The sequence below is a fragment of the Macrobrachium nipponense genome, chromosome 25, assembly GCF_015104395.2.
Source record: "Macrobrachium nipponense isolate FS-2020 chromosome 25, ASM1510439v2, whole genome shotgun sequence".
Classification (NCBI taxonomy): Eukaryota; Metazoa; Arthropoda; class Malacostraca; order Decapoda; family Palaemonidae; genus Macrobrachium; species Macrobrachium nipponense.
Window position 1 is genome coordinate 27,486,887 of NC_087214.1, and position 24,895 is coordinate 27,511,781.

Here is a 24,895-nt window from a genome sequence, read left to right on the forward strand (position 1 = left end):
CATTTATGCATTTAATTTTAAGAAGGGGGGGGGGGCCCAATTTTTTTTTTTTTTTAGAGATAATTGCCCCCACCCCCCCCCCCCCCTTCCCTTTATCCTGCCATTCAGAGGGACCTCAGAGGACAAAACCGATGTTTTGGGAGGGAGGGGTAGGGGTTGGAATACGTTGGGAAGTCTTCTCCTGACGGACCAGGTCCCCGATGGCTGGCTTCTGCAAGTTGTTGGTTTCGATGATTCATTTAATGAAGTGGAAGTGACATATTGGGTGAAGTTAGTGAATGGAAGCTGTTTGCAGGTACTACTACTGCAGTCCAAACCGAAAGAAGTTGGCTGTGGAAGGGTCTTTTGGGTGGATTTGATTATGTTCCTCACACTCCTTCAAGAGACTGGTCATGGTTGTTTGGCTTTCAAGAAAGTCAACCATTGTCCTCGTGAAGTAATGTCACTCTTGGCCAAAAGTACAACTGGAACTCTTGTCTGTGTGAATGATAGAACATACCTCAGCTGTAATGCTAAAGACTTGTTTCTACTTCTCATTGAAGTAAAAGCTCTTTTATAATTGTAAGGAATGTATATATATCAAAAAGATAACTACTTTGTAGTTGTATTGGTAATGACCAAAGACTTGTTGTAATGCTGACTGTCCCAAGTATTTTTTACATTTTGGTTATTCATTCATCAATGTATTCAGAAAGTTATTTTTCAAGATTATTAGCCATCCAAAAGCCATGATCCCAGAAGGTAAAGGAACCCCTTTGTGTGAATACGAAGTCTGGTAGAAGTGGGACAGAGGAGCAAAAGTCTTGTAAAGGAGAAAGGTATGGAAAGCAGTGCCCTGTTTCTTGTTTGATAGAAGTTCCCTGTCATCTGTCATCTAGGGGGAGGGTTAACTATCGTGGTTTTGGGAAACAAACTGTGATGATGATGAGAAACAACAGAATCAGATGCGGAACTCGTTTAACTAGAGGCTTTAAATTTAAGGCCTCGTCAAGTATTGTTTTACAATGGAAGTGAGTCAAATGGCAAATTTATCATAGTAATAATTATCTCAATGGTAAAAATGTTGTGAAAACTTCCTGCAATAGGCCAGATATTCTAATATGTAATTCATAATGCACCTTCGAGGGAAATCAAGGACACTTAACACTTTGTTTATTCCAAATCTGAAGAATCATTGATGAACTGCAGAAGAATGAAGTTCATTGTTGTCTATTCCAACTTGTGTAAGAAGGTAAGATTCAGATCGTTTAAGTCAGGTGTAGGAAAGATTAAACTCCATTGCATTTTCCTGTCTGTATAGTTTTTGCCAGTAGCTTAAGGTTTTGGAGGTTTCGCCACTAACAGTAAAGAATTTCATCAAAGTTTTGTGTATTCCACCTGTTTTTCACCTAAACCTTCACTGGGCTTTACCAGAGAACCTTTCTTTCTTCGCAATACTCCGTATTCCTTGTTTTAGTTCATTTGCGATTTCCAATGCCCATATTGGATGCCGTTTCACTGAATTAGACAGGCCTTCATTGCAAACACGGGATGTTTTTAATGTGCAGATAACCATTTTCACTGAATTTTAGAGACTGGAGCACTAGATATGGGCAGGTCATCTTTGCGCTGAAGAAGAAAAATAAGGCCTACATGTTGTTGGTATCAGTAGGGGGGTAGGTTGCCATCAGTGCTCCTCATGCAGTGCACTGTATGGCATTACTTAAGGTTCGTTGCTGCTGTTGCACCCCTTGGCCCCCAGCTGCAGCCCTTTTCATTTATGTTACTGGTATCGTTTCAAAAACTGTCATTCAAAAGTATTCTCTTTCTTTCCATCTTTTCTTTTTTCCCACCCCCCGTTCCTACCTAATTAAAAGGTTTCTAGAATGCAACTGCTGTGAGGGTTTCCCTCCTGTACCACGTTTACAAAACTTTTTAATGCCTTAATTTCTGCTTCTGTGTTTTTGAACCATGACCTCAGGGGAGGTCCCAGGTATTGGCCTTTGGCGCAAATTTTTTATTCACCTTCTTTCCTTCCTTCACCTTCCTACATTATTTGTGCAACTCATGTACCGTCAGCCACATTTGGACCTGAATTAAGAGTCTGGACTGCAACTACTATTACCCTAAGAACTAAACTTCATTAATCAACTGGACTCGTTTTGATATTGCAGATGATTTTTCATGGTATTAACAGAGTCCACCAAATTTATCATTGGTGCTAAAGAATTGGGACTTAATTAAAGGAGTCTGCCAATAAGTTACTTTTGTAGCGCAAGAGAGAGACAGGCCGCACTTTAGCAATAAGGTGGCAGTTTGACCATTCAGATGATCTTTTTTTATGGAATTTTTAAAGAGACATTACTGCAAGAAACTGCTGTTGATGCACACGACTCTGTCGCGCCCAGGTGTCTCTCTTTGAGAGGTGCATGGTATAGCAGGCATTTTTACTGCTGCTCTCCCAACGCAAAGGGCTTTTTCTACCTGAGTGGTGAGGAAAGCAGTTTGACATTATTATGGTTACTGCTCTCATGTTTAGTGGGTCTCTTTGTTTCATTTTTTTATGAATAGTTGAAGTAAGTAAAGGCTCTTGGAAGAATATTTCAGCTGATTTAGTATGTGCCGTTTGGAAATGGTTGCATGGAAGGTACATCGAACTTACGACATTTAGGCAATCGTTAAAAAAAATAGAATGTTGTTGTTTTGGGTTTAATCTAAGGCTTTCTTTTTTTTATTATTTGATCTTATGCATGGTTTTTAGTTAGTTTGAGTGTGCAGATTAATTTCTTTTTGAATTAATTTACCCAGGGGAAGGGGAAAGGTGTCACCCTCAAATTATTATCAACGAAAATGACAAGAAGAAGTTACGTTTATTCACCCCCAGGAATTCCCTCTCCGGCTTCCATAGGAGATGTAAAGTGGTAGCAAGTTCAATTGCCTGGTTTCAACCACCAAGGAAGACCTCCTACCATGTCCTTATGAATGAAGGTAAGCGGTCTGAATATAGGGAACATTGATCTGTGCTTGTAGACTGGTTTTAAATACCTCTCTCTATCCCAGGTATTCTCTTTTTCTTGAAAATCCTTCCTGTGGTTTGTTTTTCCTGATTGTACACCCTGAGGATGGTTCCTTTTATATTCTGTCCCTGCTGCGATTTTATTTTGGTTGTTTAACGAACCCCACCCCGAGTTTAATTTCTCATCGTTAATCATAGAGGTTGGTTTTGAGGGACTTGAGACCAACTCAGGAATAGGTATTCCTATTTTTAACCACAAGCTGCAGGATAAGATGCCTGATTAACTTGTTTTGCTTTAATATCTTTGGGTATAATGGCAGTTTTCACTTCTCGGTAGTAATTACAAAATTGATGACTTTTTTTTCAGTGGGGATAGCCAAGTCATTAGCTAGTCTCTTGATATTGACCTAACTTTTTGTAGGCTCCAAAGTACTGTGGTTTAATTTTCCATTGTGTATCACATAGTTTATTGGAGGACCTCAGTCATAATTGGTTTTCTTAAACTGTTCATCAAAAGGACTTTGTGTTTGTTAATTAATTCGAAGGACTGGCAAGGTCTCCACAGTCTGCCATTTGAGTGGAGACCTAGATGTGGTGTCTGTTGTGGAGAAGAAGTCACCTGGAATGCTGCCATTTTATGGGATGTCCCTCAATAGGAATTTGCCATGTGTTTTTGGTGTTGTTTTGCTGCGAAGTTAAACCTTTGGGGTCACTGGTTTGGCAACCAATTTCTCTCTTTATTATTTAAATTTAATGTTTTTTGAGTCATTTCGAAATTCAGAACATTCTTTGTAATCTGGAAATTTATTTTGATCAACTTAAGGTTGAATTGATTACTGGCAACAATTATCAGACTGTAAGTGGGCTGGGTAACAGTTTGTTTTTCCTGTTTTGTATAACCTACTATTTTTCCCGATCGTATAATTTTACTCCTCTTGCTGGGATGAGGAAGAATGGATTCTGCGGTGGGACATCTTTGCCCCAAAGGACTGGGTCAGTGTGGGTCTTGTGAAGTTATGAAGAGAAAGGAGGAGGAACCCATGTCAGATTGGAAAGGAAAGGCCACCCAACTCAGAAGTCACCAGTTTCTAGTGGATTGATTCAGAGTTCTCTGCTCTACAAGTCTAAGGAAGGGATTTGCCTCCGCGTTGTTTCAGGTGACTATTTGCTGAAGAACTTTCAGGCTTTGCCCCTACCTCCATAGTAAGCAGTTCTTGCATTGAGTTGGAACTGATGAGGTCTAAGCTTTGTGCTTTAAAAGGTTAATTGGGAATTTTTTCCAATGTTCCCAAAAACTGAGGTGCCCCAGCTTCCATCTAGAGGTCCACCTTCATTGTTCGCCTGAAGGCTCCAAGTTGGGGAACACCTCTGTTCCACAGCAAAGGAATGGTCGCGGTTTGAAAGTTGATCAGTCCAAGGAAATGGGTTTGTGTCCTATGAATTTTGAAATGAATCAGAATGTGCTTTTATTATTATTCATCAGTTATTAATTAGTTATTATTATTTTTTTTTTTTTTTTTTTTTTTTTTGGCTCTAGTCAAAGCCCCTCCAATTCGACTTGAGGGTGGTATTTATAGTGGTGGGGTTTCCGGGTTTTGCACTCCTGCCCTCCCCTTTAGGAGTCCATCAGTTAACTTTTCTTACTATGTGTGCCGTTTTCTAGGATCACACTCTTCTGACATTAGTCCTGGAGCGACTTCATCAGGCCCTTCTAGTTTTTCATAGACTTCCTTTTCATGGATCTTGGGATCGTGTTGGCCTAGTGCTCACCTATGATTATGCGGTTAACATGTTTACCACTATGGTGGCAGTATCCCATATCCCCTTCTTAGTTTATATTTTCAGGATTCTTGATACTTATCCATTTTTTCCCTCTCTTCTCTTCAACTCTGGTGTCCCATGGTATTGCGACAATCAATGAGTGAGACTTTTCTTCTTGAACTTTGTCAACTCAAACGGTCACGTTCTGCGGTATGTTTGCACGTATCAACCCTATTTCCGTTCTTTGATACCAATAGTCCGCAGGAGGACTCTTTGCCTTGGATCGGTTTTACTGATCACTCCTTCAGGTTGGTGCTCGTTACCACTTTTATTACTGCAGAAGGTAGGCTGATGTTTCTTGCACAGGCTCAAGTGGAGGGCTTTTGCCACTGAATCATGCCTCTTTTTGTAGCTGGTTTCTGTGGCAAGTGCCGGGGCATTGAGCTTGCTATGTGGGTTTCATGCGGTTTCCATTTTTTCGTATTGCACTTCCATACATATGGGAGAGATGTTATTTCCGTCTATCGTCTTTTGGACATTATCTGGTTTCTTCTTAGGGCCGATCCTGTTGTGGCCGCCTGTTCTGTTAATCATTCCTTCAGTTTCCTTCTTTAGCATCTCCCCTTCCCCCTGTAGCCATTGCCAATTGTGTTTCATACGCTGGCTAGTTCTTTACGTCTGTTTCTATGTGATTGTCCGTGACATTGGCTTTTGTTGTGCCAAGTCCCTCTGTTCTTGTCCTGTCCTTTCCTCCTGTTTCTCTTGTATATTTCTGGTGGCTTAGTCTTTACTTTTATTATGTCCTTCCCATGCATTCCTTGAGCCAGCTCATCTTCATCTGCTGGTTTTCAGATAATTGCCCAGTGCTCTGTTTTCGATGTTGAACGCAGTCCTCTATACTTAGTAGTCCACCCTCCCTTCCTTCCTTTCGTGTTATCTATAGTCTGTTTCCGTATTTGCTTCTTGGGTTGTTAGTGCTTTGTGTATTGTCATATGTTTCCATGGTTTTCTGGATCTATGCTGCGGGTTAAGTTCCTTCGGCCTTATCCATTTCCACTATTTCCTGAGCTGTAATCTGATTACTTGCAACTGCCCATGTTGTTTATGGCTTTATTTTCCATTATTTGCCTCCATTGAGTTTTGACTTGAGTATCGCCCTTGGAGTCTCCTGCATAATATTCTTTTCCTGATCCGTGTTCCTTCATCTCTTGGGTTTTATTTATCATCCCCTCCTTCCATTATTCCCCAGGTATTTTGTATCCCTCGGTCTTCATCTATGTGGGTTTGATGTTGCGTAACCATCTGGTAGCCTTTATCCCTTCAGTTTCGCGTTACTTTTGACCTTTTTGTTATGTTGACTATAAGGCGCATTTTTTCTAATTCCAAACTCCAATTACCTGATGTCCCCAGATACAATCCTTACAGGTTCTGGCATTAGGGTTAGGTATCTATTTCCTTGATGCTCTTACCATACAGCTTAGTGTTGATGGTCCGCTCCAACCATGAACATCAGATGGTTATTTATTATTATTATTTTATTATTATTTATTATTATTAATATTATTTAATTATTATTATTATTGATTTATTATTATTCTTATTATTAGGTTATTATTTCGTTTTTTTGTGTGGGAATTAGGAATTGCAGACTTGGTCAGTAAGTATTTGAACCCCCTTTTATATGCCTATTAACAGAACCTCAGTTTCTTCAACCTGCTCATGTTTCAGGCAGTTTTCAACGTCTTTATATTCACACTTGACAAGAATCCCTATTTTGGATGATAAACCAACCAACCAACCTAAGTGCATCTGGGCGTTAATGTAAGAACTGACGTTCAATAGAGATTAATGAACTGCAACTTTGCTTAGAAATTCAACTTGTCAATTCTCTAACAACTTCATGGCTTCAAATGTCATCCAGGTGAATTATGTGGCTCCAGCTCCTTTACAAGAAAAGATTAGTATTAACTTTGATCAAATGATTAATTTTGCCAAAAAGAAAAATATTCTTAGCTTATAAGAAATGAATTCTTTGAAAGAGTCGCTAATCTTATTTAAGAGCAGATGAAAGCCAAACTGAATTTCCTGACCATTTTTACTGCAGGTTTGTCAGGGGGGGACATTGCCAAGGAGGAGGTCCTTGTTTGTTTGCCATCTTGGAAGTGCTTGCTTCTCAAGAGAATGTTCCCTTAAACATTTTAGGATTTTGACAGTGTTTCCATTCAAGTGACTAACATAATATTAACTCCTACAGTTATAAAGCTTTGTTTTTATGGAATGTCCCTGTTCTATCTGCAGCAAGCAAATTTTGGGTTTCGCACTTAAAAGTCTGAGGATCGGGTTTGGCAAACAAACTAGAAAGTGCTAAGAGTGCTTTCTTCAACCAAGTAACCCAAGTAGGGGGGGGGGGGCCCCATGATGTCCAACTTTGAGTGAGAATCAACGAGGGTCAACTTGGAATAGGAGGGAATAGAGTGCTGTATTATACGATGGAAGTTTAGTTTTGGAGCTAGTGGTCCCAATTAACAAATGCTGTTGTGTTTTGAGACTGATTTTGACCTTTGTTCGTCAGTTTTTAAAAAGTTTTTTAGTTTTATCAATAAGAGTCCTGTTTTGTCAATTACCCATGAACGGGGATATCCTCCTTAGATTAGGGAAACAACCTTTTCCAGATAACGTATTTGTGGACGAAAGGACTCCTGAACAGGGAAATGTGTGCTTAACAATGTGGGGTCTTTGTAGGGAAGGAAAGGGAAGACACTGGCAGGCATCAAGTACGTTGCTGTGACATCTGCTAGTTGGAGGGGGGCGATTGTGACCAACAAGTCCCACCATCCCCCCCCCCCCATCCCCCCCCCCCCCCCCCCACCCCCAACCCCGCACTCCCCTTTCAGTTGGAATGGTCTGTCGTATTCACAAATCATGGCCAGCTTTGAGTTGAGGACTGAGGGTCTGGAGACCAACAATTCTACAGTAGTTTGTTTGCGCCTTTCAAGGAGTTGCCTTTGTTGATGATTGGTTTGGGGGTTAAATTGGGGGATTGTCTTTAATTTGAAGAGATCTCTTAAGGTCAGAGGAAACTGGTTTCGTTCATTGTTGTTGTTGTTCATACTAAATCCTCTCTTCTTTGAAGGTGTTCTTGCGTTCTTGTAAGTTGTTGTGAAAATGACTGCTATCATATTTATATATTTTTAAAATTTAACTCCATCGCAAGACATAAATTTGGTCTTCTTCTGTAATGATAAGAATGTATTCTGCATATATTCTGAATTGTTTTATTTTGCAGGCAACATCATGCATGATGACTGTTGATGAATTTTAAGTCCAGGAGCTGTGATTCCTTAAAGCAAAAGTATCTGTCCCCTGTGTGTGAATCTCTCTGGTATTTCTCTCGATAGCTTCAAAATAAAATTATGAAGTAAGATAGTTTTGGCTATGTGTAGCCTATCTGGGTGAGTGTGTACTAGTACTTAATCTTCTTTGTATATCAGTATACCCTTCTTGATCCTTTACTATTCGCTCATGTGTCATTTGTCATAATATGTAATAATTTTATAAAGAATATGTGTATTTGACTTGCTATAAAAAAAGTCTTTATCTGAAAAATGTTAGGAAACCCAGTTTATCTTCATTTGACAAGTCAGTAGTAGACAGAAACTTTAGCAGACACATTTTTATTGTTTTTTTTTCTTTTTATGATATAATTGTCAGCATAGGCTCATTTTCTTATTCAGTCTTTGCCATTGACATCCATTTATTCCTCACACTCCATAAGTGAAAGTTTGTGAGTAGAAGGTAATATATTAAGTTTTAAAGCTGAGCTGTTTAAATGTCTGAAAGCCTTGTGATGTTCTTGTTGTGATTGTATGTTGGAGGTGTTTTCTGTTTTCAGGTCACCCTCTTACAAACCATCTAATTTTGGATTGTATATTTCACTTTACATTGTTCTGAATCAACAAAGAGTGATGTCTTTATGCTGCAATGTGTAAACACAAAATTGACACAGATTGAGTAAGTACTGCTAGTCATTATTCACTGAATTTGATGACTTTTAGTCAGGGAACACAGGGAAGGATATGACTACGAAGTCCAGGAGTGGTTCAGGTTATTCGGCATCCTGAACACTGACATTCCAAGATCAGCCAGATCAATGATGCTATCCACATCAGAGAAAGCAGCTGAAGAAGAAATGACTGCCTGTAGTACAGTCCCATTCCTTCCTTCTCCCTTCAGCAATAGGAGGTTGTAACTCTGATAATTAATTAGCAGTGATGGGGAAAGTAACCAAAGAAAGGATACATGTTTCCATGAAGTCCCAGACTACTTATACTTCTTCTTTTTTGTAAAGAGAACCAAGCCTTTGAAGTGGTTCATAGACAGCAGGGAATTTCTAGCTGAAAGGAGCCGCATTGGAGGAGTTAGTAATCAGTAAATGCACATTCAAAAAATTCATGGTGTTCCCATCTTTACAAAGTGAAAAAGAGAAGTTCCTGATGACAATCGTGACCCAAGGTTCTGCTCCTGAATGCTGCTAGTACTTCTGATGTACCCATCTGGGAGATGAGCCTCAACTGGCATCAACTCCATGTAGGGATCACAATTCATCTCCTCTTGCGCCTTCCTTCCAGGGGACATGTTATCAGAGCAAATTCTTCTCTCAGCCTAAAAGGTGGATTGCTGTCTCTTAGTGGAAGGTGAATCTAAGGGTGCGGAAGTTTATGGTCGCATTACTGAAGTTGTCAGAGTACTCTTCTCTGTTTCTGCCTGTTCTTGGAATATGGTGATTTGGGTGGCTGTGATAATCTCCTTTTCATTCGTGTCCCAGGATCTGGGGTCTTCAACTAGTTGTATAAAGAGATGGCCAAGGAAAAGAAGAAGACTGCACAAAAGGTTTCATTAACAGAGAGAAGTTGACATTCTGTAGAACCAATTTAAAGTGTCACATCTGGAAGAAACTTTTTTGGGGATCAAACCTGACCAAGGCAACTACCTACTCCAAAGCAGATGCAGGTTCCTGTCAAGGACGCATATATATAGTTGACAAACAAAGCCACACTATGCTGTATTTCATGTTGAGTAAAGCAAAGGTGAAAAGCTGAATTACAAGTAGTATAAGGCAAATTCATTTCCTCTTCACAACCTACTAGCATACAGCTACGCACATGTACATAAGAGATATAGTACAAGCTCAAATTATTTTTAGAAAAAGAGCGACAATTCTTAACTTTAAATAAATATGGTTACAAAGAAATAAAAAAAGTATCAAATGCAATATAATGAACTTTATAATGATACTAAACAGACCAAGTAATAGTTTGTACTAAGTCAAATATACAGACTATTGAAGAGCAAACAAGAACTGATCTTTCACACCAAGGAAAAACAGCTGAACCTAGAGGGCTGTAAGGAAATGGAAACACACTTAGTAAAAACCAAAAAAACACTCCGCAAAATTTAAAATCTTAGGTATTTATCATACAATATTTAAGATCCTAACATAGAATTGATAAACTAAATAATTATTAGCACTAACTGGCTCCAAGACGAATACCAAAATAGCCCCAAACACTGGGAACACTCACTAGATATAGTGACTGAAATAGTTTTCTTCGCTGAAGTTGATCACTTCAGGCAATTGAAACCTTCTAGCAAGCAAAGATGGTCTGCACCTAAAAGGTGAAGATTTCACCAAAGTTCCCTGTTGTTCAAAAGCAATTGTAAGGGAGAAATGGTTGCATCTTGATATTTATGGAACACAAAATAGGCCTAATTGTAAGAACTAAAAGTAAAGGTTTGGTGGTGAAACAAATGAATGAATTACAATATATTGTGCTTTGTAGTGTAAATTCAATAGAAGGATTAGGTAATGCCCAAGTTTTTTTCATAAGTGTGAATAATTTTTTGAACAGTTTTTAAAGTCATGATTAAAATCTTCATTTTTCTTTTCAGATTATTGTTGTATCGCCAGAAGAAATCGGCCGCTCAAGTAATAAGAACCAACTCATTTTGCGCAAATAGGCCTCCCATTTTGTCAAGTTTTTCTGCCATCAGAGAAGAATTGGTTCAATGTGTTGTCTTGTTATATTATTATTATTAATTCAACATTCAGTACTTTAGTAGTATACTGTTACATAGGTAATCTGGTACAAATGTATGCATGCATGATCTGTGTGCGTGGAGGTTTGAATGTTTGCAAAGTTTATAGATAATATTTCAGACGTACAGTATTTATGTATCCAAGTGATGACGAATGATACAAGGAGTTGAAATGTATAAATGCATATACAGAATTTTGCTCTTGTCATGTAATGACTGCAGGGTGTGCTTTATATCTTAGGGTAGTGTTATATATTGATTTATCAGTTCCTTTATTTATTGCTCATTCAGTTTTTCTTGGCTCAAGTTTTCAGTGCTCTTCTGTACTAGGGGCTTTTGCTTGGTGATCGTCAAGTCTCCGAGATGTAGACTATTTGGTCATGTCATTCTCAACTATTTGAGCCCCTCAACAGCTTATCTGGTGATTCAGGTGTTGTCTGGCTTTTGGAGAGCAGCCAGATCTGATCTCTGGTAAGACCCTGTAGATAGCCTTCACTTCAGCTTGTAAAGTATCCCTCAGCCAACTCTATACAATTATACGTATATCGTTTCTAGCGTAACCTAACCTGGATTTTATACTTAATTAATTTCAGGTAGTTTACTCACACGGTACTTCATGTTTTGAAAGTTCGCATAGCAGAAAACCTCCATAGTTGCAGAAGAGCTTGTGATTTCATGGTAACAAATCACAGTTGAATAACAGTAAATTAGGGAAAAATGAGTGCTGTACATAACATTAGTTAATAAGTAAATTAAATGTACCAATTCAGTATTAAAAAGTAAAATATTGGTTGATAACTAGAGCCACAAGGAAAACATAGTCCTTCTTCAAGGGTTGAATAAAACATTATACAGTATTCATAAATTTACTTTACTTTGTAATGATAAAATTCACTGAAATATCAGAATAAACAATCAGTCAGCATATGCATAGTGAATGTTCCAGAACCACCAACAGACAGTTTGATGCCTGTCCATCAGTCACTAGTTTTCAGGACAAGAATGAATACAGTACTTTACCAGAGCTCAAGCAAATCAGTTTTGGTTGAAATTTCATCCAGCTGCTTATGCACACTAGACTGGAAGTGTTGGGGCAAAGGTAACTGAAAAAATGATGCATGTTAACCAATACACATTGCTGTAATAATGAAAGTTGGTTGGGGAACAGGGGTGCAGTAGTCTCATTGTGTGTTGTGTGTGTGGAATCTTTGGATCATAAGGATCACATATTTGCAAGAAATCCCCGCATGGAGGGACATTAAAGTAATTATGTAGTATGTGTGTTGAAACATTTAACTCACATAACTAAAATTACACAGAAAATATTGAAAATAACGAAACATGCTGGAGTTTGCTTTATTTACATTATAAGTATTTCACGGAAATGGACTGAATAAGAGAAATGTTGTGAAGACTAAGGTGGGGTAGGTAGTCATCCAAGCAACAAAAAAAGGATGCCACGATTACATGTTTAAAATATTTGACCTATCAAGTTGAGTATGGAATCTGCTTGTCTTTCATCATTACCAACCAGATTTTGAGTTGTATAAAAACCATCTGTGGAATCTGATAAGATGAGGTGCTACTGTAGTTTCTTTTTTTAAAATTTTGTCATCATTCCTTCTGGTTTAATTCAGTGCAGTAGAAACGGTCAGTTTAGATTTGAATCTGGCTAACGAATCTACTACCTATATCTTTTCCACTAAAGTCATAGAAGCTTTTCCATTTCTTGAGTGACTGGTGATGTGCTTTAGCTGTACGTTTTAGAACTGGGGACTGGATGGAAAGTGAATTTGGTCATGAAAGTTATTAAAAATGTATTGATGTGAGAACAGGGCGCTTGAGATGTTGTTGTACATACTTTTGTATGAGAATGTCTGAGAGATTATATTTGAAAATTGTATTCAGTTTTTGTTAAATGCTATCATTGTGACTTTTTATTTTTTCTTTTATTTGGCGTTTTGTGTTAAATTATCTGACAAGGTAAATGAATATATGATTTCTGTAGATTTTATTTGAATGCGCTATGTATTTTTTTGAGTCTTGTTAAATTCTATTGTTTTGAACAGTTTTTACTGGGTCCATTTTGTGGTAAATTGTATGACTGAATAAATAAATCTTGTTGACGAAAACAGATGCCAGGGAGGCTCAGATCTTGTTTGGATGGCACTGAACAATTTCGTGTTTATATAACAGCTGTGTTAACCGGTGCAGTTACTTCATGTTGATGGTGTGATGATGGAGACTAGTACTAATAATAAGTGGTAGGTTGATTGATGTGCAGAAGTGTTGGAATGAATTAGGTGCATTTGTGTGTGATGAGTTTTAATTGAATTAGGTATTTTTGTTTGCCGCTCACAGGGAATTAATATTTTAATAATAATTATGAATCTGGTATCCAACTAACATCAGTTTTGGCAGGCTATAAATTATAAAATAATCATCACAATATCGTAAGTTTTTCCGATTTAGACCCCCATGGGAGGCAGTGCCGTCAATGCACTGGACCTGGTGAACTGTAGGTATAACTTGTGGGTCTTTTCTCTCCAGCCGTTCCTAGCAATTGTTTCATAGTGTAACTGCTTTGAGATTTTCCCCGTTAGTACACTTTTGAAATCTTTTTGATGTCGTCTCCCTTTCAGCACTGAATGACCTCATAGGTTTCAGTGCTTGGCCTTCAAACTTCATATGATCATTTAAAATAACTTCCATTTCTTCTATGTACGTATTCCTGTCCCTATTCAGACTAGCTTAGCAGGAATATTGTCCGTGAGTGAGTTGGCTGTTTTCTTCACTGTCTGTAATTGTTAGGTTTTTTCTCACTTATTCCAACAACTTTTATAACTGAAAGTTTAGTCTTGGTTTCATAAATGATATTTGTTTATCTGCTCAGATTCCATTCCATTTTATGGGTCATGGCTGACTTCAAGATTGACTCACCGTTTTTAGAGCTTTTACTTTCCAGTTTCTTATTCTGTTTCAAGGGTTTTAAAGAGCTCCTGAGAATACAGGAAAGTATTCTGGTATAATACTCAGGTCTTTGACTAGCCATTTTATAGTTAGGTGTGCTTTGTTGAATATTATAGATGTAACTAGAGCCCATTTATCGATAGTCAGACAAGTGCCTTTGTTTTCTGTAATTTCTTTACGGGATATATCTGTTGTCTGTATAAAGTTTTTTTTTATTTTTTATTTTTTTACTCCTTAGATTCACCTTTGGTTTTTATGTGGAAAACTATTTAGAAAGTACCACTGGCATCCATTATTCTGGGAGCTTTTAGTCTTATGTAGGTCCTTAACATTTTTTGGAAGGTCATCTCTTACAGTTGACAAAGTTATTCATGTGATATTAGAAATCAGTTCTGAGTCATAATCTGTAAGTTGCATTCAGTAAAAAAAAGCTCATCTTCTTTATGTGGCCTCTTCTGGCATTTTCTTTATTTCTTGTTATATTTCTTTGACCTGTTCTCTTATAGTTGTAGATTTTGCTTTTGACATTCATTCCCAAAAAGCTCTTTGTCATTTTATTTAAACCTGTAACACTCAGAAGACATTTCACTTTTTAGAGGCTGAAAAGTGACTCATTCTAACAAAACAAGAAAAGTATTGTAAGGAGTCAGAGTTGAAATCTTTCTGTAAAGTCTTCAAAATTATACACGGACTTTTTACAATTTTTATATTGTGAACTCTTTAGAACTTATATATACTCTCGTGATAGAGAGTTTTTCCCTACTAATTATTATTATTATTATTATTATTATTATTATTATTATTATTATTATTATTATTATTATTATTATTATTATTATTATTTTATTATTATTATTATTATTATTATTATTATATTGAGTATTTGTCCTGAAATAATGCAAAAACTAGAGCAGGCAGAGCTGAACAAGTTTGGTAGCTAGGAGAAGTAATGAGTGTGTAAACATCATTATTATGGGAATTCATTGTCACTACTGTAGGTACTTGATTGGTGCTCAAATTTCATAAGATAAATGAGTTAAAATAAGCCCTCCCCTAATATCATCAGTATAAACCACTGCAGAATTCGCAGCCATACGAATGGCACTGGACATAAATATCTGAGAAGAGAGCAATTTCCACCATAATTTTCAGTGACTCACGAATCGCTATTGATGCTATAAACAAGTTCGAGTCTACAAATCCCCTTGTACAAGAAATCCAAATAAAAATACACCAACTTATTCAATCGGGACTATTAATAAAAATATGTTGGATTCCAGCACATGTGGGAATTGAAAGAAACGAAAAAGCAGATACAGCTGCCAAATTAGCTTGCACTGTTCCATCAACAATGACACATGCCCCAGTATCAGACTGGATAACCTCAAATATGCCTCTAATATGTCTAGACTGGCAAATAGATTGGACATCAAACAAACTGAGAAACTGAAAAAGCGAAGTTAACTCATGGATGTCATCATCTCAAAAAGAAAGAGCGAAAGAAGTGTTACTAACGAGACTACGTATAGGCCATACTAGATTTTCACACGGTCATTTGACGTCAAATCCACATCCAGACCCAATGAAATGTAGTACATGCAAGACACCAATGACTGTCCAATTTGGAACCATCAAAGAAACTTATATTTTCGGAACAACACGACATTAAAGGCATTCTAGCTGAAGGCAAACATTTTGTATTCAATAGGATCATCATGTTCCTAAGTAAAACAGGTTTCCTAAATAAAGAAACTTTTTTTTCAGGATTAATTCCTGAAAACCAGCTCGAGAAGATCCGTTGTTAAGCTCAGAGTTCTGGATAAACTAATCCTTTATAATAATAATAATAATAACAGTTGTCAGTGAGTAATGACTCGCAGAAATATTTGGTTATGAATACTCACCTTGGTTTATATAAATTTCACAGATTGCCATTTGGGTTGTCGTCTGCACAAGGTATATATTACTGAGTTGTTAGCAAATGTTGAAAGGGTGCAAGTATTTTTAGACGACATAACTGTTGTCCATGATACCTAGGAGGAGTATGACGAAAGGTTAAGTAAAGTTTTATCTACATTGCAGAAAAGAAATGTTAAGTTAAACAAGAGTAAATGCCAAATTAGTGCAAAGAGAAGTTCCTTATTTAGGATATGTATTGTTGTAGCGAAGGCATTAGGCAAATATTCTAGAATTTTAGTCCTTAGGATATATTGATATTGGGGGTGGATGCAAGTCCTACAGGCGATGGGGCTGTTTTGAAACAAGAATTGAAGAGTAAAATATCCACTATTGCATTTAAAAGTATAAACCTGTCAAATTCTTGAGTGTAATTATTCTCAAGTAGATAAAGAAGCACTCAATTGTGTTTGGAGTTAAGAAATTTTCCGATTTTCTTTTGGGTAAAGAGTTTATTATAAGGACAGACCATAAGCTTCTAATTCATCTGTTTAATTAATCCTTGTAAGAGTATTCCACAAATGTCAAATGCCCAAATTCAAAGGTTTGCATCATTTCTCACAGCTTTCAAATTTAAGTATTGTTCTCACCTTTAATGTGTTCTATAAGAACTCATTAAAAGTGAGAACAATACTGTTGACGATGCCCTTAGTAGATTACCATTAAATTGGGGTGATACTGATTTTCAGGTACAGGTGAATATGTCAATTTTGATACGTTCTGATAACAATGTATCTTTTTGATTTTGATGTAATAAAGGAATTTACAGGAAAGATAATCTGCTGTGTCAATTAAGGGAATTTGTGAAACATGGTTTTCCTAAAGTATACAAAATTGATGATTCTGTAATGCCATTTTATAAAATGAGACCTGATCTTTCCTTATATGAAGAGGTGTTATTATACAGGAGTCGTCTACTGGTTCCTGAAATATTTAGAAAACGGGCTATGGATGCTCTTCATGAGAGGCATAAGGGTACGTTGCCATGAAGGCAGAAGCAAGGTCTATGACATATTGGCCCAATATGAACCAATATATTAATCAAGTAATATAAAGTTGCTCACTCTGTGTAGCTAACCTTAACCAAGGTCATATCCCCTTTGTCAGTGGAGATCAGCCTTGCATGTTGACTACTGTAGACGTATTGAAAACTATAAATATTTTATTGTCATTGATTCATTTTCTAGATTTATTGATATATATTTATGTAAAACTATACAATGTTTGAGAAAGGGTTTTGCTAATTTTGGAATAACTGACTCAGTTGTGTCAGATAATGCATCTTGTTTTATGTCTAAGGAAACGTGAGATTTTAAAAGAAAAATGGTATTAAACATTTCTCTGGAACTCATAATCCAAGTACAGATGGTCTTGCAGAGAGGGTAGTGAGGATATTCAAGGAGAATTTTTAAAAGTTTAATGTTAAGTTACCTATTTTGCAGGAGAATTTTTGAAGTTTTTGTATTCTTATAAGTGATTACCAACCTTTATACCTTCAATTTTTTCATATCTTGGGGAACCTTTATCTACTGCACACACACACACACACACACACACACACATATAAAATATCTACCGCTGCTATTCAAGCTGTGTAAATTCAGATCACAATCATTTGTAATACATCATTATTTCAAGACTTCTTATGACATGAGGAACCCCAGGGTTCTTTGGAAACGTGGTTGGGAATCACTGTTATTGAAGGTCAGTGCAGTCTTCTACTGGTTGCTTTCCTGCTGAATTAATGTTTGGAAGGAAATTTAAAGGCCCATTAGACATCATTATGTCTAAACAAAAAGAAGCTCCAGATTGAGTTGATTCTAAATTTAAAGCAGGTGATGCAGTATATGCCAGGAACTTTGGTAAAGGACCAGAATGGATCGAGGCAAAAGTTACAAACGTTCTTGGTAGAAGAAATTATTTAGTGTCTGTAAATGTAAACGGCATTTAATTTGGAATCATATTTATCCCTGTTGTTTGAAAGGAATTGTATAATCCTGTTGAAACCTATGAGTCTTCACCTCCCAATGTCAGGGTTCCATGGTGCTTTCATATGCCAATAAGTTCTCCTTCCAATGTATAAATATTCCTAATGATTATGGTTTCCTGGGAAGTTGAAATCCAAATTCTGTACAAACTGATGTTAAGGAAACTCATAAACCCCAGAATAGGGCAGATGTTGTTTTAAGGAGGTCTACTCGAAGTATAAAAAAAACTGATAGGGTAATAGAACTAAATACTTAATTTTACCTATGAGGGGAGGAGTGATATGTATTGCCAATGAATGAGAAACATCACTTGGAAATAATGTATGTATTCTTCTGTGCTTGTTGTTTAAGCTAGGAAGCAGGCGTTTGTTGTGATTGGTTTTCGACTGCCTACCATTCATTGAATCACACTTTGCTAAAATGTATTCCTTAAGTTGTGAATAAAACTTGGAATGTCTTGTCATGTTTCTGTCAGACTACCTTGTAGTTAGTCTGGTTGATGAAAACACTACAATGTGAGTGGGCCATATCTGTTTGAACTCTGTTGGTGTGTCAGAGTCAGTTATGACAAAAATGTAGTGTGTTTGAAGGAACATAAAATGCAAGCAATAGTCATTAAGGTTTGGAGTTGTACATAGGACAACCAGAGATTGAAGATGGCCATTTGTGCAAGGCAAACACAATAAACAAGTCAAATTTCCAATAGTTTTATACCTTTTGATCTACAGGACACTCAACAAACAACTTTACATGCACAGACCATTTTAATTTAATGTGAATACCAGGTGGTTGTCCTTCAAGGAAGGTATTCGAATGCTATGCTACATTTTGGTATCTAAGCTTACCTTCATACCAACAATTTTAAGGCGCTAGACAAGCACCATAAAACCGGAATGCCATCAACCGAGTCTGCCGATAACCGGGGGACTGCCTGTATAGGTCTAGTATTTTACTCATTTTGTTGCCTTCAAATAGCTTTGAAATGTTCTAATGATGAAATATGGATAGACTTCAGGTTTATTACTGCGTAAACCACACAAATTAATTCATCAATACCTAATTCATGTCTCTGATTGAGCAAGCACTTAAAAGCAGTTCATATTCAGAGCAAATTAAGGAGATCTATCTGTTTGTTAATGTAGTGAAATACTTTTAAAAAAACGCTTTATCATAAATGCAAGGAAACATTTACTTGACAATGGGAGGTCTTTTTTGGAGAATTGGCAGTTATATAGTTCGAATGTTAGTTTCACCAAGAGACGTCACTCTCAAACGAGGCGTGAAGAACTATGGCTAATGTTAAAGGTTTCTAAATACTCTGTCTTCATGAACTGGACTTGATTCTATGCTATACATTGCATTATGGGAGTCGGGATAACTAGCAAAACTAAATTGACCTTCTGTAAATCATCTCATGAAGAGGTCACTAGTCAGCTTCGTGGTATTGTTACCCAAGAACTGGTCCTGATTTTAATGTACTTTTCATGTACAGTATTCTTAGAAGTCATCATGTTAAGCAGGAGGCATTTTGACTGTCTGGTCTTCAAAGAAACTATGCAAATATATTGCCAAAGTGGTCTTGGATCACTGAATGAGTTTCACGTCTATCCGATTTATTTCAGGTAGTCTTTTAAGAGGCAAATATGCTCTCAAGGACTTAGTTACAAGAGTGAGCAAGGAATTTTCCCAAGTCCTTCTGTGTCAAAGACTATGCGGTTCTGTGATTTTAAACACCTTTGTGAAATCTAGCTAAGTAATAGCTCCTATCAGTAAGGAAAAATATCAGCAGCACAGTCTCAAGTTCTAATAAATTCTCTAGAATGTTATGAAGCCTTTTATAGAACCCATTTCGGTTTAAGTTAACCAATCTAAGTTAACCAACCTGGAATGTGTCCTAGAGACAGAATGCTTCTGTAACCAGACAGTTGTCAAATACTTTGTAACACTTTTCCATTTAGAGAAAAAAGATAAACCCACACTTGTCATGAGTTACTCTGGGACTTTTTTGGGACTTCTATAAAGGTCCTCTGGTCTGCAGGGACACAGGAAAGGCTTTCTAGAGCCAGGAATATCAGTTCTATTAGGTCGGCCTCTATTTTGGGGGCTACACTAAAGTACTGAAGAAAAGATTTTTGTTTTAATTATTTTGTAATATTTCATATGTATGTTTTCTTTTCTGGGAAATAAAAACATCCAGTTAATTTCTGTTTTTTTTATTAGTCTTCTTGTTGAAATAAGCATTTTCTCACAGAGCTTAATAATGGTTATTTCATACTTCATAATACTACATAATCACCGCAGCACACTGTCAAAATTACATAGTAACAAAATATGCTAAACTGCATGATTACAGCATATAGTATCATAATACAGGGACATAAATGTCTTTTACTAAAACATAGCAACTTACTATGAAGATGAAAAGGCCCATAAAAACACTGTTTACAAATGGCAACCATGTAGGTACTCCGGATCACTGGTGATTTCCTCTAGTGAGCAGGAATGAAAAAGTACTGGTATTCAAAACTCATGGTTGCAATGCGTGCGTAGTGTTTTATAGGCCTTTTTATCTTCATAAAACAAGCTGAAATGATAGTAAATACAGTCTACATAGCAGTCGTATGCTGAAATATGTGTACATACAGAAAAATGCTACACATTATAGTGATGTAAGCTCATTTCAAACTAATTTAGACATTAAAACCACACGATAGGATGATAGTAGAACTTACAGTAACATGACAATGCTGAATATCGTGTAAGGCAGCTTCACACTACTGTATACTGTGTGGATTATCATTTAGTTTACTTAACTTGATCTTTATGAGACCACCTGCAATTCTTTGAGCACTTTTATCCGATACGGACATAAATATTTGTAAACAGCATCCAGGCAAGATTTGAGAATTGGTCATCTGTAACATTCATTGTAAGGAAGAACTATAATGGTATATTGTGTACTTAGTGTAAACATCATAAATGTCATTACAAGTGTCGTAAAAAAAATGAACTAGTGGAAGGAATATTGTAAGGTTATCATTATTTATTATCATTTAAATCAATTAAGTGGCTGACAAGTAAACACTTCATACCAATAATCGCTATAGGTTAAATTTCGTGTTAAAATAAACAATGGTACAATATTAGTGATGATTGCATACATCCTTCCCAGTCTCCTTCCTCTCTGCCCTCAATTCTTTATCATCAAAACTCATTTTTGGAAAATTTAATGCTGATATAAAGTTCAACTACACTTACAATGAAACAAAGAAGGTAATTAAAGGGGAAATACATAAAGCGAAGGTCAGTTTATTAGCAAAACTGATATTTTGATAAATAAATTAATAAATAGATTATATAATTTATTAAATCTGGTGCTGGAAAATGACTAGACGTTCGTCACATTAGCTGTTCAGGCTATTTGGCTTATCCTAAATTTTCACCCTACAGTTATGCATCCATGCATATTTGTGCTGATTTGATATATATATAATATAGCTAATATATAATTTATAAAGCCCCAGGGGTGAATGAAGTCCCTAGGCATACCCCTACCAACCCCCAGGAGACACTCCAGGCTGACCACCTAGAAGCCTTCCGTAACCAGTCTCTTAATTGGTGGATCTTAAATAAATCTAAGATTTCCTGACCCATTTTTAATGTACCAGTAAAAAGCTTGAATATTCACATATCTTAATCATTGTTATATGGAATTTTGAGGAGCATTCCCATTCATTTTATTTATGTCGTGTGTATATCCATTCACTGACCTGTTCGTAATTTTTTTTTACTCAATACAGGCGGTAAAAAATGATCTTAATAGAAATTTCTGAAAATGGGTTTTCGTCTCACCAGCGAATGGGAAGTCGTTTATAAAGAAGGCTTTGCCAAAAGACCAGAGATTTCAGCCAATGAGAGGAGGCGTTAGAAACATTGGTGATGGTGTACAGGCTTATGATTGGTCAAAGGAATTCCTCCTTAACCCTTTGGAAGACTCAATGTATACGGGTCTCGCCTAAGTACAGGAAGGCGACCCGTTGAATGTTATAGCTTGCGACTGTCATACGCAAGTATGGTGTTTCTACTTCCCATTTCGTCAGAGTGACTTCGATGCAGAGAGATTTCTAAGTTCCCATTAGTATCTTCCTTAAGTGTAGAGGCGATGGCTCAAACTCTGAGTTAACCAACTTAACAATTTATTAAGAACTACATCTCTGGAGTAGAGGAAGAGTTAGTTACAGAGAACTGCTCTTGATGAAGAGAAGTAGAGATCTAAAGTTACAAAGTCTTTCACAAAGATAATAGAACAAAGCTTATCTCAGCATACATAACATACAGACAGACGAACATGTGACTAGGAAGTCACGTGTTACCTCTGCAGGTGATAGGTCACCAGCTTCTCATAGGAAGGCGCTGTGACATGTTTTGCCAGATAATGCTCATGATTGCACAGGCAAATGCAAACCAGGCCACTGCAAGCATAGCACGGCATCGTCTAGCTTACGTCCTGTTTTGAATACATATCACACTCCTATCTCGCCAGTGACCCTTGGGTCATGGGAGTATTTTCCTATATTTAAAATATATGTTTTAATAATGTATTTATTACAAATGTAGTTTCAAACACGAACAGGAGAGTTCAGTGGACGTTTTTGTAAACAGATGCTCACGAGATAAAGAAAAGGACTATTAGTAAAGAAGGCATTTCAGGTTAGCTTTTCCCCACATTCTTAGGGGATATTGTTGGTGATGTAAGGCTTTGTTTGTATGCTTGGTGAACCATTGGGTAGCGGGGAAATGTTCTTCGAATGAGTGTTGTGGTCATAGGATCTAGAATTTTGCAGTTTTCAAAAAAATATTTTGCAGACTGGAAAGTTCTACGGAGCTGGAGGACCACAGTGTCATTCTTCAAAATGGACCTTGTATACTTTATGAAAAATTGACTTTTCCAAATTTCTCTGAAAATTCTGAGGTTCTTGAACAATGTATTTTTGGAGGGGTGGGGGTCCATAGCAGAACGTTCATAGTAAGTGTAGTGAGTGCTGAAGGTGGTAATCGTGGATAACTGGTCTCTTTTTAATAAAAAAAAAAAAAAAAAAAAAAAAAAAAAAAAAAACACAGAAAGACAGACAGACCACCTCCTCAGACAGCAGCCTTTGACGATCTAGGACAATGGGGCCTTAAGGATCCAGCCATCTCGATTTATTGCCCTCTAAATTCCAAGCTGATTAAAGCCTCCTCTGTAGTTTTTAAAGATCTGAGGGCGGACAGAAAAAGCGCGGACGGGAAAAAGTGCGGACGGACGGACAAAGCCATCTATCTCAAAAGTTTTCTTTGGCAGAAAACCAATGAAAAAAAAAGGTAAATACCTTCCCGGTCATGTGATGGGATATGTAGCGAAAAATGTAATAAGTAAAATATCACTTCAGGTTTAAGCTCTAAGATGGAGGCTTTGCCTCTGTCCGAATATATCTATATTTAGAACGCTACGACCAAGCACGTTTTATGTTTGTCATAAATCCTTTGTAAGACAAATGTTATTCCACTTACTAGAACAAAGAACGTTGTCAGGGAAAGAATTGATGGCAATGTAAGATATCAAACCGGATTATTCTGTTCTCGATGATGATTCAAAGTGATCTCCTCCATTCAAAGGTCTTGGAAATAATTCAGTCCAATAATATAAGATGAACAGGCATTTTCCTTCTTGAAAATAAAATATTATCGTCAGCTTTTAAATGCATTTAACACCATTCTGTCCTTTTTTTAATTCTATAGAAAATAGAGATAGTTTACGTATGTAACGCTGATAAATACACAAGTATTAAAACCCAAAACATGCATACATACATGCATTTACGCAAGCACCACACATACACACACACACACATATATATATTCAAGTATATATTCAAGTATATATTCATATATATATATATATATATATATATATATATATATATATATATATATATATATATATATATATATATATATATATATATATGTATATATATATATATATGAATATATACTTGAATATATATAGATATATATATATATATATATATATATATATATATATGTATATATATATATATATGAATATATACTTGAATATATATATATATATATATATATATATATATATATATATATATATATATATCAATATATATTTATATAATATATATATATATGTGTGTGTGTGTCCAGAAGGAGTCCATGATACCAGATTTAAAAGGCCAAGTTTATCACATATTATACGTTTCGAACAACTGTGTGCATCATCAGTCTGTGAATAAAATACAAAGACATATTACAAACAATCATATAAAGTTAAAAGGAATTCACAATTTTTAAAAATAGTCTAAAAAAGATTAAAAAGAGCAGTAAATAAAAGAGACTACTCGTCCATGATCAGAGGTGAAGATGGAATGAGTTACAGTTGGCAGAGAAGCGACGACAACTATGCCAGGTACAGAGGTGACGAGGACAAATTACCGTTTAATGAGGGCACCAGTCTTTTAATATATAACGACTCCACCGTTGTTAGTTGGTCAGGATGTTTAACATAATCAATTGTTGTAAAATGTTCTTTTTGAATTTCAGTCTTGCATATTATTGAGTGGTTTCTGATATTGGAAAATTCTGGTTGTTTTATCCTCTGACCTGTACGGAAGCTAAAGCCTAAATGGCTACAATATCTGACCCTCAGCAACCTCCGAGTCTATCCAACGTAAGAGCCCGGACATCCAGGGCATGTGAATTTATAAATAACGTTGGATCTCATGAAGGGCTGAGGACTATCTTTAAAGTTAATAAACGATCGAATAGTGCAAGGATTACTCGACACAAGCCTGACTTTAAGACAGGGAATTTCATGTTCAATTATACGAGTGAGGTTTAAGATAAATTTTGAATCTGAAAGATACGGAACAGTAGCATAAAATATTTTCTTCGGTACATCAAAAGTAGTTGATGATGGATGCAAAAATTTGGAAAGTACCTTGTTGGTGATTTTATGTACTATATCTTGTGGAAATGAATTGGCTTTGAAAAAGTTTGCCAAGAAAGTCATTTCGTTATGAAATATTTGCCATGAGGAAGCATATTTGAGAGCTCTATT